This window comes from Zonotrichia albicollis, chromosome 8 (genome assembly GCF_047830755.1).
Source record: "Zonotrichia albicollis isolate bZonAlb1 chromosome 8, bZonAlb1.hap1, whole genome shotgun sequence".
NCBI classification, from domain to species: domain Eukaryota; kingdom Metazoa; phylum Chordata; class Aves; order Passeriformes; family Passerellidae; genus Zonotrichia; species Zonotrichia albicollis.
This window is the reverse complement of record NC_133826.1, coordinates 37,084,591-37,102,318: the sequence shown is the minus strand read 5'-3', so window position 1 is coordinate 37,102,318 and position 17,728 is coordinate 37,084,591. Positions and strand designations below refer to the sequence as shown.

Below are 17,728 nucleotides of genomic sequence, written 5' to 3'. Positions count from 1 at the left end.
TTCTTTCAGATAATAGGCTACACTGCTCAAGATGAAAATGCATCAGTCAAGGGAGAAGTTGCAACTGGTTTCAATGGAGATGCCATGTTTCACCAAATGCACAAAGATTTACAAGATTAATTATTGTCCAGTAGCACTGATTTTTGCTAAACAACCAGTACTAAGGAAGGGAATTGGTTCTCCTGGTTGGAAACTGAAGGGCATTTTGTATATTTTCTGATATTTCAGTGTAAAAATTCCCACACAGTTTTCAACACATCTTTTCCTTAAGAGCTTTGGCTCTAAAGACCTTGTACCACCATGAGTCCTGGTGTGGTTGGTTGAAATTTGGCAATGTTACAAGTTTAGCAGTCTGGATTACTTGACACCAAAAGTGTCCTGCAGAGTGCTGAAACATTTAGGGGAGCTGATAACCCCTAGATAACCTCCTCATTAGGTTTCCAAGGGGTGACTGTAAAACTTGCAGAACTACAAGATGTTACTTCAGGAAATGTAGATACATCTTCACAGGTGCTACTCAGTCACAAAAATCTGGTCCAGTCTAGAGAAGGATTTCTGTCTTTCCATGACCAGTAACCAGTCTGTCCAATCATTTCCTCCCAGTAGTTCACCACATAGTAACAGGACACTTTCTCATCCTTCTGAATAAATTAATGTGGGAAATGAGAAAGACCAAGAAGTTCATTAGCAACTCAGATAAAAGGGTTGGATCAGAAATATTTTTGCTTTTCCATTTGAAAACTTATTTCCCTTCTGCAGCCCCGTGTTTAGCTCTGTAGGCAGTAAAGTCCTCAGAGCAGAGCAGCAACCACTCTTTTATGACATGTATTTACAATGCTTCTCTCAATGGGACATTAATCGACTAATAAAGGACACTCAAATGGTAAATTTGGCACCTTTCTAAAAATGCTTTGTTCATTAAAAGTTGTACAGAAAAAAATCATTACACACGTGATACATGTTCACTGACTTGAACTGGTGCTTGGGCCTATTTCTACTTTTTCATGAGGTGTGTTCTTCTATTTCTTCCTTCTGTTCCCCCCCTTAAAAAAACAGATATAATATTCTGATTGTGGATGTTGTGTCCCTCCTAGCTCTGCATTTAGTACATAACCCCATATTCTTCAGTCATTTTATTAGGAAGATGTTGGGGGATATTTATCAAAACCTTGAATATATGTGTGTATGTGTGTCTGTGTGTGTGTGTGTGCATACACATGGCTACACAATAAATACATGGATCTACAGAGTGATTTGTTCTGACAGCTGTGTTGTCAAGCTACTGAAGAAATGCCAAAGAAAGATGTAAACTGTGCTGAATGAATGAGGTAATGCTGTAAGACATCTCCAGGAGCTTTTAAAGAATGCAGATGACAAAATACATCATAAATTATGATGAGATAAAAAAAAGGGAGAGCAAGGCTGCACAAAGCAGCAGCAAACCCCAAGGATGAAGGTCCTTCTGAGAGCCACTTTTCACCCAGTTTGGACAGGGAGCCCACCAGAAATGGCTTCTGTTCCCATGGGACTTAGTGTTCAAGGCCAGGCCTTCCAGCCTTCCTTTCTGCACAGTGATCTTTCCCATTGAAGCTGCTTTGATCCAGTGCTCATCTCTTACTCTGTGAAAGGTCATGTGCTGAGCTTTGTACTCCTCTTACATTTTCCAGCTTGAGTTATCCTTTTTGCACAACATTTTTAATGACAGTGGTAAGTGGACAGAAGACACTCAAACTGAAAGAGTAGAGAATGGAAGGAAAGCAGGTGATTAATGCTTCCTAAAATGTGCAAACATTTCCAGAGAAAAATCTGGGATTGTTGTAAGACAGATGCAAGCTCAAATCTACATAAAGTTTCCAAATGGACAGCTGAAAAGTCCCCTTAGGGAAAAGAGAGGTTAAATGGCCAGCAGCTGCCACAGCACCCCAGATGTGACAGGAGAGGCAGCAAGCACTGACCACAAGTTCCCAATTAAGATTAGCTTTGCCACAATCCATAGTTCAGCCATTTTCTTTACTGGAAGAGAGGAATTAAAGCAGGAGCTTTGCAGCTAAAATTGCAGCAAATGGTCTTTGGTAAGGCAGCACACTCAATGTGTGAGTGAGCAGAGACAGCAAAGGCATTTTGGAGACAGTGACATTTAAGACTAGCAAAGAGACTGTGGCAGCAACAGTGAGTATAGGTAGACTATTAAAGGAACATTGTCAGATTAAATATTATGCTCTCAAAAAAAATTGCTTTCTTTGTTATAAAGAGATTATTAAAATCAAAAGAGTTTAAAGAATCTAATTTACTCTCCTGAGTCTAAGGTGTTTACTTCCTGAATTGCTCCCAGCTTGCACTACTAAACTAGTTAAACCATTTCACTTTTAAAGCTAGTTTCTTGCTGATTTTATTTTGGCCTCTAATTCTATCTTGTTGCAAATTGCAATAAAGCCTCGAGGCTTCCCAACAGGTCATGGGAGTCTAATACAGAGCACAATACAGATGTAATAAAGAGAAACCCACAAGTACAGACAAAAACAGACTAAAACAGATGAAACAAAGGGGAAAGAAAAAGATTGGGATTGCAGGAAGACGATGATAATAATATAAATATTATTATATAACCATCTATATTGTATTTACCTTATATTGTAATTATCATGTAATTATTGTAAATATTGAAAATATTTACTGTCTGCTCGTCACATCTAGCCTATTGTTAGTTATAATTAAAATCTACTGTTCTCTTTCTTCAGCTGTCAGTCACAGGACTCTACCATCAAATTATATTTGATCTTAGAACCTAGTAACACCAAGAAGGCTCCAGGGGTTGACCCTTCATACTCATTGCTCCTCCAGGATAATTAACGTGTTATAAAAGTGAGTTACAACTATTTCTCTTTGTTTCTCTTTTCAAAAAAAATTATGTTTTATTTTTACAAGACTTAGAACTGGAGACTTAGGTACAAAACCACTTCTCCAGAACTGGATGTGATGCCCTCAGTGGTACTTTCTTACTCAATTCAAAGAACTGGCACTCTCCCTTTGACCACAGAGATACAAATATGAACACCCTGCTGTACTCCTGAAAGCCTTTATTGCCTCAAAATTGGCATAAGAGGACTCTGTTTCAACTGACATGTGACATGCCCCTTGGTTTCTGCTGCTGCACTGCACCTTCTGTCATCACATCTTCTACCTCAAGATTTCAGGGAAGAGTTGGACCAGTTGTTTTTTTTATCCTAAAACTCTTTTCTTTTAAACAAGAAAAAGAGTTCACCCATTATTTTAATTGGAAGGTTTTCTCTTACTTTTGGATGTGAAAGTCTCAGTTGGACTTGGAGCGTTTTTCCATATCTAGCTTGCTCATAAATGATTGCTATGCATCAGTAAGATGTTAAAGTCTCCTGTCAGTTTTGATGCCTACTTGTCATTCTTCAGTGCAGGAGGCATCTTTACTGGAATTTATATCAATTTATACATCAAAATAATACAGGATAAGAACAACTAACAATATTTGTATGTCGCACATTGCTGACTGTTGATTGAAGCCAGACATAACAGTGATAAAATTTTGGGTCTACTGATCTCTAACTTCTATCTCCAAGGCATATTCCTTAATCATGTTTTTATAATATCAAGAATATTAATGAATCTGTTTAGAAAGTTTAAAGTAGAGACATGAGTGACAGGTAAGGTAAGAAAGGATGAATACCAGTGAATACTGAAAGTAAAAATCCTGACACAACTGAGGTGCCATAAAAAATAGCACTACTTTTACAGCAATATACTTAAAGCCACACAAGAATCATTTCAGTAACTAACTGGGAAGCGTTTAAGGTTTATGAAAAATAGTGCATATCTGAACAAATTGGATTCCCAAACTTTTGCAGCCCTGACATTTCATAGGTACATAATCTAGAGTCTGCAACTCTTCACAGAACTCACACTAGCAAAATTAATTAATTACCATCTCTGAGGTTATCTTATTGATGTGATTCACAATTTTTCTCCTTTTAACATCAGTAGATTATGCATTAAATCCAGAATATATTGACCGGGGTTCAAATCTTCTCTCCTTCCTCTCCCCACAGTTAAGAATAAGTTAGGGAGAACAAGCCTAATTATTCTACAGCAAGACAGAGTAAACCTTGAAACAATTTACTGAAGAGTTCCAGCCATAGCTTCAAAGAAGATTAAAAATCAATTAAGCACCATAACAAGTTGTCCATCTCCCTAAAGTATGCAGTAATTTCTATCTCTCCAGATTCCAACCATCCATATTAACTAAAGGAATTTCTCCCTGATGCTTCTGTTGTTTCTCCAACTTCACAAAAATGTTAGCTTGAGAGATAATGAAGAGCTGACTACTTTCCATTCAAAGGTTAGAAGATAAATGTTTCAGAAAACGTACTTTAGCTGAGAGTGGTAATGCTTTCATAGAACTGTGTCCCATAAAGTGGTGTTGCTCCGTCAACGTGACTGCAGCATGAATAAATGGAAGAGGCAGAAACACTTGGGGATACAGTTTAGTGGTAGACTTGGCAGTGCTGGCCTAATGGTTGGACTTGATGATCTTAGAGATCTTTTCCAACCTTAACAATCCTATGTTTCTATGGGAGGCTTGGAAGAAACCATGACAGTGTAATTAATACCCTTTTCTGCTTGCCACCTGTCAAATAGAAGATTTGAAGTGTTGCTATTGGGAGGATATCTTATAATATACATTAGTGCATGTGGTAATAGCCCAAAAAATATGTTGGTGTGACAGACATCTAGACTAGTTAAAAATACAATGACAAGAAATAACTTGATTATGCATGAACTTCTTCCAGTGTTGGGAAACACTGCAAAATGCTAGGTACCAATAAAAGATTTATTTAGGAGAAAATATATTGCTGGCAATAGGAAAGTGAGTTTATTCACTTAGGTCAATATGATTCATGTGATTAGAGCAGGTTTGCTTGGCTAGGTCCACAACATTTGGCATAAAGTAAAAGTAATGATATTATAGTTGTTCTCACAAGTAGATGTTTAATAAACTATGTCATGTAGGTAGTTTCAACCTATACACAAGAGAAAGATTCAAATAAAAAATAGGTATTGTTTGCTACCAGTGTTTTAAATGCTTTGAAATTCACAGCATCTACTCTGACTGCAAGTGTAACAACCACCTAATATAAATTGCCAAAGTATTTGACTAGTAGCAAAAAAAATCCTGAAAGAAGATACAGACCCGAAGTATCTCATGCTGAGGCCACTTCATATTGAAGAGTTTTTAAGTGCTATTTTTTCTCCCCTCAGCTTCACCTCCATGAGTTAGAGGAACACATAAACCACAGTGTCTGACTTTGCACAGCTGGTTAACCTTGGCTAAGGTCCAAATGACCACCTAGACACTCACTGCCTACCGCAGTGGGACAGGGAACTAATAGGGTTACAAAATTTGGGGTTGAAGACAGGGAGACAGCTTAGTCATAATCTCATCAGCTCTTAAATAAACTGCAGTATTCAGATTAAGTCCAGGCTGTTGTCTTACTCTGCTTACTCCCCTGATGTCCTGACATCACCTGATGATGTGAGCACACAGTATCTGCAATTCCCTTCAGCCTGGCACCCACTTGCTCCCCCCAACACAGTTATGGGAGAGACAGAGCCCCAGAACAGAGGAGCAGGCATACAACTAATTTCCACATGGAAATACTTTAATTTTACTTTTCTACACCATCTCCTGATAGGAGATCAGCACCCACAGACCTGCTCCCCATTGCAGTTTTCCCATAGCCACCTCATCCCTAGAGCTCTGCCATTTGCTCTGGACTCTCCTGATTCTCCCTCTTCACAGCACTCCTCAGCCCTACTTTTAAGCTCTTCAATTTAGCAGAAAAGCCCTCTGTTGGAGGGTTTTAAGAGCATCACAAGACCCTTGACCATTAATGCTGACTATTCCACAAAAGTACCAATTCAATTCACACTCTTCCCTTTTACTTGCACAGACAAGTCACTATCCAGTAATGGCTTCAATCAGCTTCAGAGCACACAGCAATAAGGGTTTAGGAGACACAGGTGTTTGAGCTCATCCTTGATCTTTTCTCTATCAGTACAAAGCATGTTTGCATTGCTTTTACCATGACCCACTTGTAAATATCACCAGTGATACAGGGAGGATGAAGAGATTGTTGAAGTGTTGGAGAGAAGAAAAATAGGGGTGGAAAGAGGAAAGCAGACCTTCCTAACATCATTTTATATGGACATAAAGATACAAGACTGAATGCTGCTGGTCTTAATCCTAGAATCCAGACCACATAACCACAAACTAAGGCATCATGGCTGAATAGTTTGGCCATTAGCAGGCCACAGAAAGCAAATGCATCAGAGGATTTTGTTCCAGTCTGTTGTTGCTGCTGCAGGGATACTTATGGGAAAAGGAAGAGAGGATTAGCTAATTGTTGACCTCAGTACTCATTCAGTTATAGAGCGAATTGAAAACTGACCCTCCAAAATTTCTTCTTTTGAAAATGCAGCTGTGTCAACCTAAAATTGCTGGGAGCAAATTGGTATCTCTAGCTTAAAAGAAAATTTAAGAATAATTATAAGTTGTACATGTTTTTCTTTCAGATTTGTAATAAACACTAAAATGCTCAGCGTTTACATTCAAATGGAAACTGTCTCAGTTTATCAAATCAAATATTTTCATTGTCTGATTTCAAGTATTATTTTGCTCCATTTCCCAAACAAGTTATTTATTTTCCACACTGGATGAACATTTTACTAAACAAAAATATTCTTTATTCAATAAAAAGGGGCAACTTTAAGGATTTGTCCTAATAATCGTTCTGTGTTTCTCCTTTACGTTTCTAATTCTCAATGCTCCTGCTAGAGTAAAATGCATACAAATCTTCACTGATCTGCTTTCCTCTGTCTGGATTATTTTCAGAGCCTGCTTGCTTATTTCTAAACTGCTGTGTTAGTTTTGCCATGGAGGGAGGGAGAGCAGGACAAAATTTATAACAACATTCTCTTTGGGATGCTGTTCTCATAATGAACACGAATTGCTCTCATTTATCATCTTGTGATGTAATCATATAAAAGCCTTTCCCGTCCTCATCCCTATAAGGTAACTGTTTTGCTGTATTGGATTATAATGACAAATGACAAAATCTTTTGCATGACTTCAACTGTTCAAGTCTGAAGGGATTTTTACTCCGTAATGCCACTGTGGACTTCCAGTGGATGCAACCCATGCTGAAAGCTACAGGTGGAAGTGTACAGTACACCAGCAACTTAACTATGCTGTGATGGCTCTTAGAAGGGCAAAAAGAGAAACAAACCAACCCAAACAAACAAACACAACAGTGATCTTTAGTACAACCCAAAATTTTAAACACCATAGGGAGTAAATTGTGGCTGCATATTGCATCTGAATAGGGCATAAATCCAAGGATTCTACTTTTAGGATGTTTTATTCAATAAACAAAACCAGTTGGATTTCTCACTATATCAACGTTCATAGGGTACAAATTACCATGGAGTTATCTACAGGATTCATTTGCTTCATGTCTTTTGGAGTCTAATAAATCCATTCTATTCAGAGCTGCCAAAACATGCAGAGTTCCTGTAACAAGTGATGCAAGTTAAGGATGCTCAGCAATACAACATCATTGTCTACCATTTCTCAGGAACCTACTGTGTTGGTATTTCCAGTAGAAGAGGCAGAAATCTTCCCCAGTGTTCCAGGAGAAAACTTCACCATTTCATGTTTCCCCAGAGCATGGCAGCAATTTAAAATTCATGATGTACTATTTGCAAATAGTTAAGTACATAATTAATACTCCCTTTGAACTTAGAACATTTGCTCTGTTGAGCACAGAATTTGACACATGAGCGAACTGCCTTTTCAGGAAAATCAAGGACAGCCACTTCCATAAGACACACGATCTGCAGGAGTCCTCAACAAGCACCACAAAGAAGTTGAGGTATGCTTTTCCTTTTGTCTTCCACAAGTTTTTTCTGGAGATTTTGATTAAGTACCATGCACTCTCACGTCCTTACACATCGAGTGACAGAAGAGTTGAGTCATCTTTCTAGTATCATTCTTTTCTTCATTTATGCTGCCTGTTCTGTACACGACTAAATATTCAAATTACTTATAGACTGTACTGTTTTCTTTATTAAAACGAATAGTGATACATTTAAAATACATTTAATCTAAATCACATTGTAACACCTACTTCCCATTGAAATAATTGAAATATATTGCAAAAAAATTATACATATCTACTCTGTATTTCATTAAAGAATTTTGCAGGCTTAATCAGCCTTGAATACACCTGTGCTTCAGTTCTCCACAAAATTAAAATAAAATGGTACCATATTACTCTAATTATAATATTGACCTAAAATCAGCCACCAGCTCTACTGAATTCAGTGAATGTAATGGTGAGGGTACTGTGATTTTTTTTTATATTATTTGCTGGGGAGAGAAATAGTTGGCAAAGAAAAAGTTGATCTCTTACAACCATGAAGAAGAAATGTTATGTTTTCTATACTTACCCCCCAAATAAACATAACAGCAAAACTCTTGCTTGTAACTTAGATGCTTCTCTATTAAAATGACTGAACAATTAGTTTCTCCCACACTTTAAAGGCTCTGCTTTTGGAGGTGCCAAGCAGCAAAGTGACAGAAAATTGCAGGTCTTCCATGAAATCTCCTTTGGCCCCTACTATTTTGGCTTTTTTATTGAGTGTTTTTAATCCCATGGCAAGCAGCACATCAATGACACTATTTAATTTACAGTTGAACAGACTAGGAAATAGGAACAGGAGTACCATAGCTCTTATCTGATGTTAATCTCCTGCTACCAAAGACAAAGTTTCACCACACATACCCAGAGACTTTCAGTTCATTGATTGATATTGATAATACATTACTGCAGAGTGGACATATGGAAGAAAACCACAGGGACACAAACACAGGGCTCAAAGCAACTCTAAGTGACACAGTCCATCCCCTGTCCCAGTTCAAGTCATCTACAGAAGCCTTAACAGGTTATGTCTAAATAATTCCTTAAATCCCCAAATGGAGTTTTTCCAGTTCAGCTAAGCATTTTATTGTTGAGTCGAAATATACATAATAAATACAAGTCCTTTCATGCTTAAACCAGACCACCATGGCCATTGTTTGAATTCAGTACCATAAAATGCTCCTTTTCTTAGCAGAAGCTTTTTATGTACCTGAAGAGTGCCACAAGCTCCATCAAAGTCTTCTCTGTAAATTAACCAATTTACAGAGAAGTTTATTCCGTTTTTCCACTGAAATCACAATTTCTGCATGTCCTGTTTCTTTCTGCAGGCTCTGTCCTGTAGCTCCATGAAAGCCTATGGGTCCACAGTGACAACCTGCAACAAACTGTCAACAAATATTTGTCACATCACAAAAATGCATAAAAAATCACTGTGGAAATAATATCTGGCTCAGCTATTCTTTCCCATAAGGGACAGATACAAAACCCTGCATAGAGGAGTATGTGAAGCACTTCATCAACATTAATTTTTAACTTAATTTTATTAATTCACTTTGATGGAAATATTTAATTAGCTACTAAGAAGTAAAGGAGGTTTGGGATCCAAAAAACATGTTTTTGGATGACTTTCCATTTCAGGGAGTTCACATTCTGCCTACTCCAGCTGTTGGCACTACCAGGTATTTGTCAGGGATTCCAGGCTGTTCTCAGTACTGTACAGGACTCTCAGTGGGTACAAAGGGCTGGAAACAACTCACACATAAACAGAGTCCAAAAAAAATCCTTTCAGATTTTCAGAACTCTGCAGTACCTGTGGTGACTGTGTCATGTTATTCTGTTGAAGCAATGCACTTCTGTAAGAAATAAAAGATGTTGTTTAGCTATCACTCAAAGTCCTAATTGAAATTTGGAATCCAAGACATTTGGAATTATTTTTCTGGTTGAGTTATGAAGGTACACTTAGCTGTGGATAAGTTACCCTTTATCTTTGGCTGAAAGCTTTGTATAACAAATTATGCTCAAACTAATATATTTTCTTTAAATGCCATCTACTTTTTCCACAACTGTCTTTAAGGCTGCCACTCTTTCCAAGTAAGTGATTATCTGACCTTCTTCTAAAATTTTTCATTTGTTATAAGCAGTTTTTAATGGTCATATTTATGATTATAATGTATTCTTATCATAACATTCAGGCACTTGACATTCTTATAACATTGTCATTTTGTAGCATAAGAACCCAATATTGAAATTAACTGGAGGCTGACAAAACACATATTTTTACAAATCTCTCTCTATGGCCTGTGCAAAGCATCACAGTAGTTTCTCACATTCTGCCCATCTTCTTTCCTGCTTGGGGAGGGATGGAGGTTTTGCAGGATATCTCAGTTTTTGAGTCACGGCCCCCCTGAGATTTGCATTGACAATCTTTGTAAGAGATCACTCCCCCTGTCTTGGTCTTTTCTTTTAGTGTCACCTGCTCTTCAGCCACAGCCAGATCTGAAGCAAAGCATGGTAAGGATATCTTACAAAAAACACCTCAATTTTTTAAAACCTGATACTGCCTCTTACTCTGTCACCTGGGGGCCACAAGCAGCCAAAACTCACGTCTGCACAGGCCAGGTGCTCTCACTCCTCACAGCTTTAATTTGTTTTGCCTCCTTAAGTCCCCAGAGAAGGTCAAAATGAATGGCATTGACCCCAGGCAGGCAAAATGTCAAAATCTCATTAACTTCATTGTTTCAGCGCTTGGAGATTTTCATTAATTACCCTTTTGTGCCTCTGGTGTCAGCAAGAAGTGTCCTGTGGGTTGTTCAGAACTTTGGGAGCTGACAGATCATCAAAGATATCCTTATAAAGCTAATACCATAGAATAATTGTGGCTCCCATACCACAACAGTTTCAATTTTAGTGAGAACAGTTCCTGTGGCAGTTGATTTAGGTTCATAATTCATAGTTTTATATTCATGATTCCTTATTAGTACCTGATTTTTCAGATACTCTTCTCAGCACCTTGGAAAGTCAGTTCCTGTTTCTTTCACTGGAACATCATCTGCCCTTAAGCTGATGGAATCCATGAATATGATTTCTGAGGCTTATGTCTAGCAACATGTCAAAGGAATCAAAAAACAAGATGTTTCTTATGTGAATAAACAGAACAGTGCAAAGTTATTATGTAGTCCAAAGCAAAACCAGCTATTGGCTGAACTAATTAAGGAAGCTGGAAATATGAAAATACCTTTCCTCACTTCATAGCAAGCAATTTGGTTCTGCTCAGCAATTCCATAACAGCCATACCATTATCTCATGAAATCAACAGCTTGGCCTTTCATACCATTGCATGTAATATGCTCACTCTTCACTTGCTGATGTGAAGCAGTTCCCAGGCAGAAGAACACAAAACTTAAATTTTTCATTATTTGCCTGCAGGCTAAAAAAAGAGACTAATAAATTATAGAATTTGTAAAAATGATTCTGTTTTTACTGTTTTTCAGGAACATGGATCTCATTTTGACATTTTAAGTTCAATGTGTGTGAGATATCACATGGAGTTGGCTGACTGAGTATTTTGGGGTTGCTTTGAAAAAATGGTCCAAAGTAGGAGAAAAGTACTTAAGAAGCAGGATTAGCATCAGAATTTTTGGACTATTACAACCTTTTAGAAAAATCAGATTATACAGATGTTTTTCAGGCTTTCAGGAAAAGTTGTTCTAAAATGGCATCCTTATTTGTGCAAGGAAAGACAATTTCGAGATCTAGTTCTAAATCTTGTTACAGTTTTAAAAAAAGATAAATCTACAAAAAGATACATTTTTTACTATTAAGCACTGTAAATAATGATCAAGTCAACTTTAAACCCTTTTTAAATGTGGTGATCAATGACAGAATCCACAGCATGAAGCTGAGTCAGAGATGTTTGTGGTTCAAGTTAAGCCGGGAAAAAGGGCTTTGCCATAGGTATTGAAAGCTGTGATATGAATTTCCTAGGATTTTATTAAATACCAGGAGGTAACGAGAAAAAGAACAGAAAAGTGAAAAGAGAAAAAATGTAAATAATATCTAGTATAGAGACGCAAATGAAAACAAAATTATATTTTCAGGAAAATTCAAACACCAAATTGAACTGGTGTGAAGTACCTCTTTAGACAAAAGAGAGGTGGAGAGGAAGAACAGGTAACAGATAAATGAAAAATAGGTAAAGGACACAGAAACAGCTTTGGCCAGACACAGACACATCTATGCCCTCCTTGCCCTCCAAGGAAGGGCTAAGTTCTTGAGGTCATTCTCATCATCCTCCCGCCATGTCTGAGCAAACCTCAGCACTGGAAGGGAACCTTTGGAGCTCTCGCTGGGTGTTGTAACCACCTAGCAGGTACCTAAAGGATTTTCACTTACAGCCCAGGAAATCAGCTGTCCAGCATCCTCTGCAGTTATCCATGTAGCCTGTGACTGAAGTCAGGCAGGAAAGCCAATGCCTGAGCCTCGCCCAGGCTTGGTACCATATTCTGTGCACAGACACCTCATATACCTCTCAGAGCCATCTGCAGGCATTCACTTGCTCCTTGGCACCAAAAAGTAGAGGTGAAGTCACTGCTTTTGCATTGCACCTCATTTCACACATTCCAAGGATGATGGTGAGAGAAAGTGCTTTTTCTACTGCAAAAAATTTATCAGTATCTGGTACTCCAATTACTGCCAAAGGCCATGTTTTCAATATCTGCCCAAATCATTGAAGAACTACTTGACAAAGAAGTGCTACTGCTGAAAAGAATGGTGTGGAAGAGATTAACTGGTCACCAAATGGAGTGAGTGAAGCATTCAATAAATGGTACAGAGGACTGGCCCTGCCTGAGAGGCACTGTAGATGAAACTGAAATAAGGTATTTCCACTCATCTTAAGGACCTTTTACAGCACATCTTCAGCACCCCAGAGAAACCCTTCTTACAGTTGACTCTGTTCCAGCTGCAGGATGGGAGTTTGTGTGTTTATTCAGATCTAGTTACTAAGAAGGTTTGAGTCTTTAAATTAAAAAAAAATCCACTTGCCTAATGTCTTCAGTTGGGTAGCCAACAGAATCCATAGATTAAAGCTAATATGTCTGTATATTGGAGTATTTTATTCCAGTTCTATAGCATCATCTCATTGTGAAAGTCTTAGTGTCATTTAATGAGTACAGTTTTTTTAAATATCCTTTCTTTGAAATATTCACTTACCCCATCTCCTGAAATACCAGCTACAGAATCTACTAGTTGTTACTGAACATTCACAAATAAAGCAAGGTGTAAGAAAATCAAAACACATAGACCTGGTTAGCTTTGTACAGGCCATGAGTGATAGATATTGTGTTTTAAGTCAAAACAGCACACTACAATACTCAGAGAAATCTATAAAACAGAGCCAAAGAGATTATTTATGTTATTTCTTCACCCTAAGGATCAACTGTCTTTCCTAGCAGATTTCCCTCCAGCCTGTTCTTAAAGGGAGTCTGACAGATTCCAGCATTCTCCTGGCAATCTATTTCAGCACTTCATTGCTTTGTTAAAAGAATATGTCGCATCCTGAAGTCAATTCCTTGACTTAGTATTCTCTGTCTTTGAAAAGCATCAGATGTGGAAATTAAATTGATTTTCCTTCTTGTCTCTCCTTCTTTTTGCAGTTTTGAATTGGAAACCTGCGGGAAGAGATTGAAAAAAATTGTAAAAAATGAGAAATATGTAGTAAATTCTATTACTTCATCTAGTCAATCTTAGATCTGACATGATTCTATGGTTTATTTATATACTTTTTTTTTTTTTGGTCATTCATACACTTACTAAATTTAATACCCATACAAGCTACATCTCTGCAGTGGAGGTTGTGCCACCACAGGATGTTATTACTTCATATATCTGAGGGGTAGTGGATTAGTTTATATACACTATAATGTGATGCTTGCTTTACCACAACACCATGACTCATGTTCATCTTGTGAACCTTTGTAATTAATAATCTCCTCTGCAGTGTTCCTGCATTATTCTCCATTCTGCACCTGTACATAATTATCCTGATCTATATTTGCATTTCTCTCAGCTAAATTGCATTCTACTTCTTTCTAAACCACTGCTCTTTAAGAAAAATAAAAAAGAAAAAGAAAAAACTCTACTCCTATCCTTCAACAAGTTTGGAATCCTTAGGAACTCTAGCTCTGGTAACTTCTATGTTTAAGGACTCTTCCTGGAAAGATAAATCTTTGCAGTCCTTTCACATCTTAGTCTCATTTTCCAAAGAGTCCTCCTTCAAAAAATCTAGGAAGGAGGAAAAAAATCCCAAACTGATGAAGTTGCATGTGTGTATCAGATGACATTCATATCACATGAAGTATGAAATTAAATATACAGGCATGCTAGAGCAATACTTTTTAATTCAGTCCTGAGAATTAAACTAAAAGCAGATTTTGTAGACAAAGGTTATTTTGTTCCACCCACAAACTACATATAAAGTCTTTCCTGGTATTCCTCAATCAAATGATCCATCCGTTGAAGACAATCAGAAAATGGTTATTTTCAAGCAGTGAATACACTAATGTACCACTTGTTTGAACGCATAAGAAAAATAAAACCTCCAACTATAAAACTATGGAATGGACTTTTTAATTCTTATGATGATTTCTCTTATTTTGTAAGGGGAATCTCATCCAGTTTAAGAGTGACATTTTACTTTACATGCCAAAAGGAATGTGAGTACTGAGTATATCTCACCTTCAAACAGAGGAGGCAGGGACAGAAAAACTGATTATGAGTTCTGAACAAAACATGATCCACTTCAGGTAAAATTCTACATAAAAAATGCCTTTTTTCCTTTCATTAAAATTTATTCAAAGAACAGATGGGTATGGAGTTTTTTAACATTTAAAATGGTCTCTTAGGTGTTTAGAAGCAATGATACATGGAAGCTTGTCAACAAATGGCCTAGGGGGTAAAGAAGCTTGACGGCAACAGAGGACCAAATATTCTTTTAAATACTTTCAGAAACAGGCAAAACATTTTTTAGACACACAGGACACATAAAAGCAAACTCTACATTGTATTTTTTTGTAATTTAAATGTGTGGCTTCCTTAACAGTGAGGAAAAGTGGTTTCTTCTTGGATTCTACTTCTGGTTTTCTCTACAGATAACTTCTATTTGTGCTATTCTTCCACAATTCCTTTTCACATATTAGCAACATCAGTAGAAAGGAGACCTAGTGAGCTGAAATATTTGTTCCTCAGGCAGCAAGTAGAGGAGCCCTGCATTCAGTGCAGACCAAACCCCTGAGCTCCTGTGTGTGAATGGAACACACTCCAGAATAAAGTCTCACAAATTGACTCCAGAAATATCTTAGCCATGGCTAGTTTTTTTTTAAGCTGCTCATGATTTCTCTTTAGTATAGTCTGTCTCATCCAAAGGAATAAAATTTTCCTGGTCAACAACAGCAGTGGGATGGGCTGTTTAAGTGGATGACTTGGATGTGTTGAGGGCAACCGCGCCTAAAAGAAGGCACAAGAGTGAAATCCTTGGATATTTCTGCTTCATACATGAGTGGTGACAAATGTGAGTTATGTGTGAATGCAATCCCTGTTCTCTCTCCACTAAAGACAAAAGTCCTTTTTCTTTCAGAAAAAAGTCTCTGCGCTCCTGCAGAATCATCAGGACTTCTGGTGAGCAGTGGTCTTGAGCATGTGCACATGCTGGCAGGCTGTAGTGAAGAATAAACCTTGAATCAAATCAAATCTTTCCAGCAGGGATATCTAGGAAAGTCACAAGGATCACTGAAGTTCCATTTCTTCCCAGAAGACACCCAAAAACATTAGCAGCAAATTACTGCAACATCAATATTAATTTTGGGAACACTAGGAATCCTTCCAGCGCTTTGGCTACACTTAAGATTGTCATACTGTAAGAAACATACTTGTTTAAAAAATAGTAAAAAGTAATCACAGTGGGTATGGAAAAAGCAATATTCTTGAGGCACAATGAAAGTTGTTATTCATTTGAGGTATACACCTTCTTAAAGATCTTTTTTTTTACACACTCAAGAAAAGCATGCAGATGTTACCACAGAGCCATGAAAATATTTCACTATTTTAAGGGGTTAATGGAAGGCAAAACAAAGCAGCTGTAACTTTAAATCCTGATAATTTAAAAGATGTTGCTCTGTCATTATTACAACTCATAAAAAATGTATTGTTACCATAACAACCACCTCATCACATGTGAGACTGCCTGCAAAACTCAAGCTTTCTTTAATCAGACAGACACATGGGCCCAACCCTGAAAATATTTCACTGATACATTCATGACATTTACTCTCTTGTAAAATGAACTTTAATGCACACAATGATTTTTTAACAATCATTATTGTAAGGAAAAAAAAAAACCCACACACGATTACCAGAAGGCTCAAACAGATTCTGCTTCTCCTCCTAGGAATAGGGTCGATGAATGCATTCAGTGTACATTCTCTTCGTTGCCATCATTTTCCTGGGGGTGCACCATGTATCATTTGAGTAACGCTGCACATAAATCCCAGATGGTGGCAGGACTTGCAAATGATCTAACGTGGCAGTCCCTACCTACATGCAAGGATTCATTGAAGAGAATTGCATTTTAATGGCAGTAGAACGTGCACCACCTGGCTCCATCTGATAAAAAGCCCACACAAAAGAGCAACCACATTTCCCATCCTGTGGGCCTGAGAGTGGTGGCTGAGTACAGGACCTGCTGCTAAAGTTGAAACATGGAGCTGGCTGGAAGGATGGCCATCCAGAGGGATGGGCAGCACGTCCCCATGCCCTGTGGCAGGCCATTCCACAGCTGCTGTGCAGCACAGGTGTCTGGTGAGACAGACAGCAGTGCATTCACACTGCTCCTGGCTGCCCAAAAGTCATCTCTGCAGCAGCAGCCGCCTCACTCCTGTCCCAGACCTCCACAGGAGCAGATTCCTCCTTGGGCTGAAGCCCTCAGCCTGAATGAGCCAGCATCAAGGGAGTTACACCTGAAGTCCCATTCCCAGGGGAGCCTAATCTCCAAATTAATAGGTATCTGGGGACGTTGGCTGAGCTTAGAACAAAAATTTCGGCTTTGATTAAGCAGGGCTTAAGTTACACCCTCCAAATTTTAGTTTCCACAAACTGAAGTTTTCCTACAAAATCTTATTTTCTTGGATTTTTGTCAGTCAGTTCTCCTCTGCCACACAAATGATGTTTAATGTGCTACATTTGATTAAAAATGTAATAAATATATCCTTTCTTTCCATATGGGTATTTTCTTCAAGTTTTGCTAACTTTCAATCTTAATTGTTCTTAAGTGATGTTCAACAAGTAAATGCATACCTTTTTAACATATCCTCTTGTTTAATCATGGTTTAATCTGATTTTCTGCTTCAGATTTTAGGGGTCAAAGTACTTGGTTCAAATCCTAGAGCAAACTTGTTTTCTGTGCTTCCTTTGCTTTGTGTTTCCTGATTTTTTTTCCAGGTTGTCCCTAAACTTGCTCAATGTGCTCATACAGTCACTGGTGCTAAGTGCCCAAACTAGCTGTGTAAGTGGAATGTTGTGCACTTGTCATTATAGCATTCAGGCATCAGCAAATATCCCTCATGAAAAAGGAACAGCCCAGAAATATGTTTCTCCTTCAACTGAAATCCTATTGTATTCTGCTACTACCTTTTTTTCCCCCCATAGTTCCACAGACTGGACTAAATTTA

At 37.9% G+C, this 17,728-nt stretch overlaps 1 protein-coding gene across 8 annotated transcripts in view; it reads right to left on the bottom strand.

Moving 5' to 3' along the window:
• Positions 1–8,405: 8,405 nt before the first annotated feature.
• The window catches only part of LOC141729897 (N(6)-adenine-specific methyltransferase METTL4-like), a 52,508-nt gene continuing 43,185 nt past the window's right edge, over positions 8,406–17,728 (bottom strand). For 6 of the 8 annotated variants that reach the window (XR_012581461.1, XR_012581458.1, XR_012581463.1 and 3 more), the window contains one exon: positions 8,406–13,675. The gene's annotated coding sequence lies outside the window, so the exon portion shown is untranslated. Of the gene's footprint in view, positions 13,676–16,414; positions 16,596–17,728 lie in introns of all 8 variants that reach the window. The other 2 variants (XR_012581460.1, XR_012581464.1) reach the window with 1 other exon arrangement.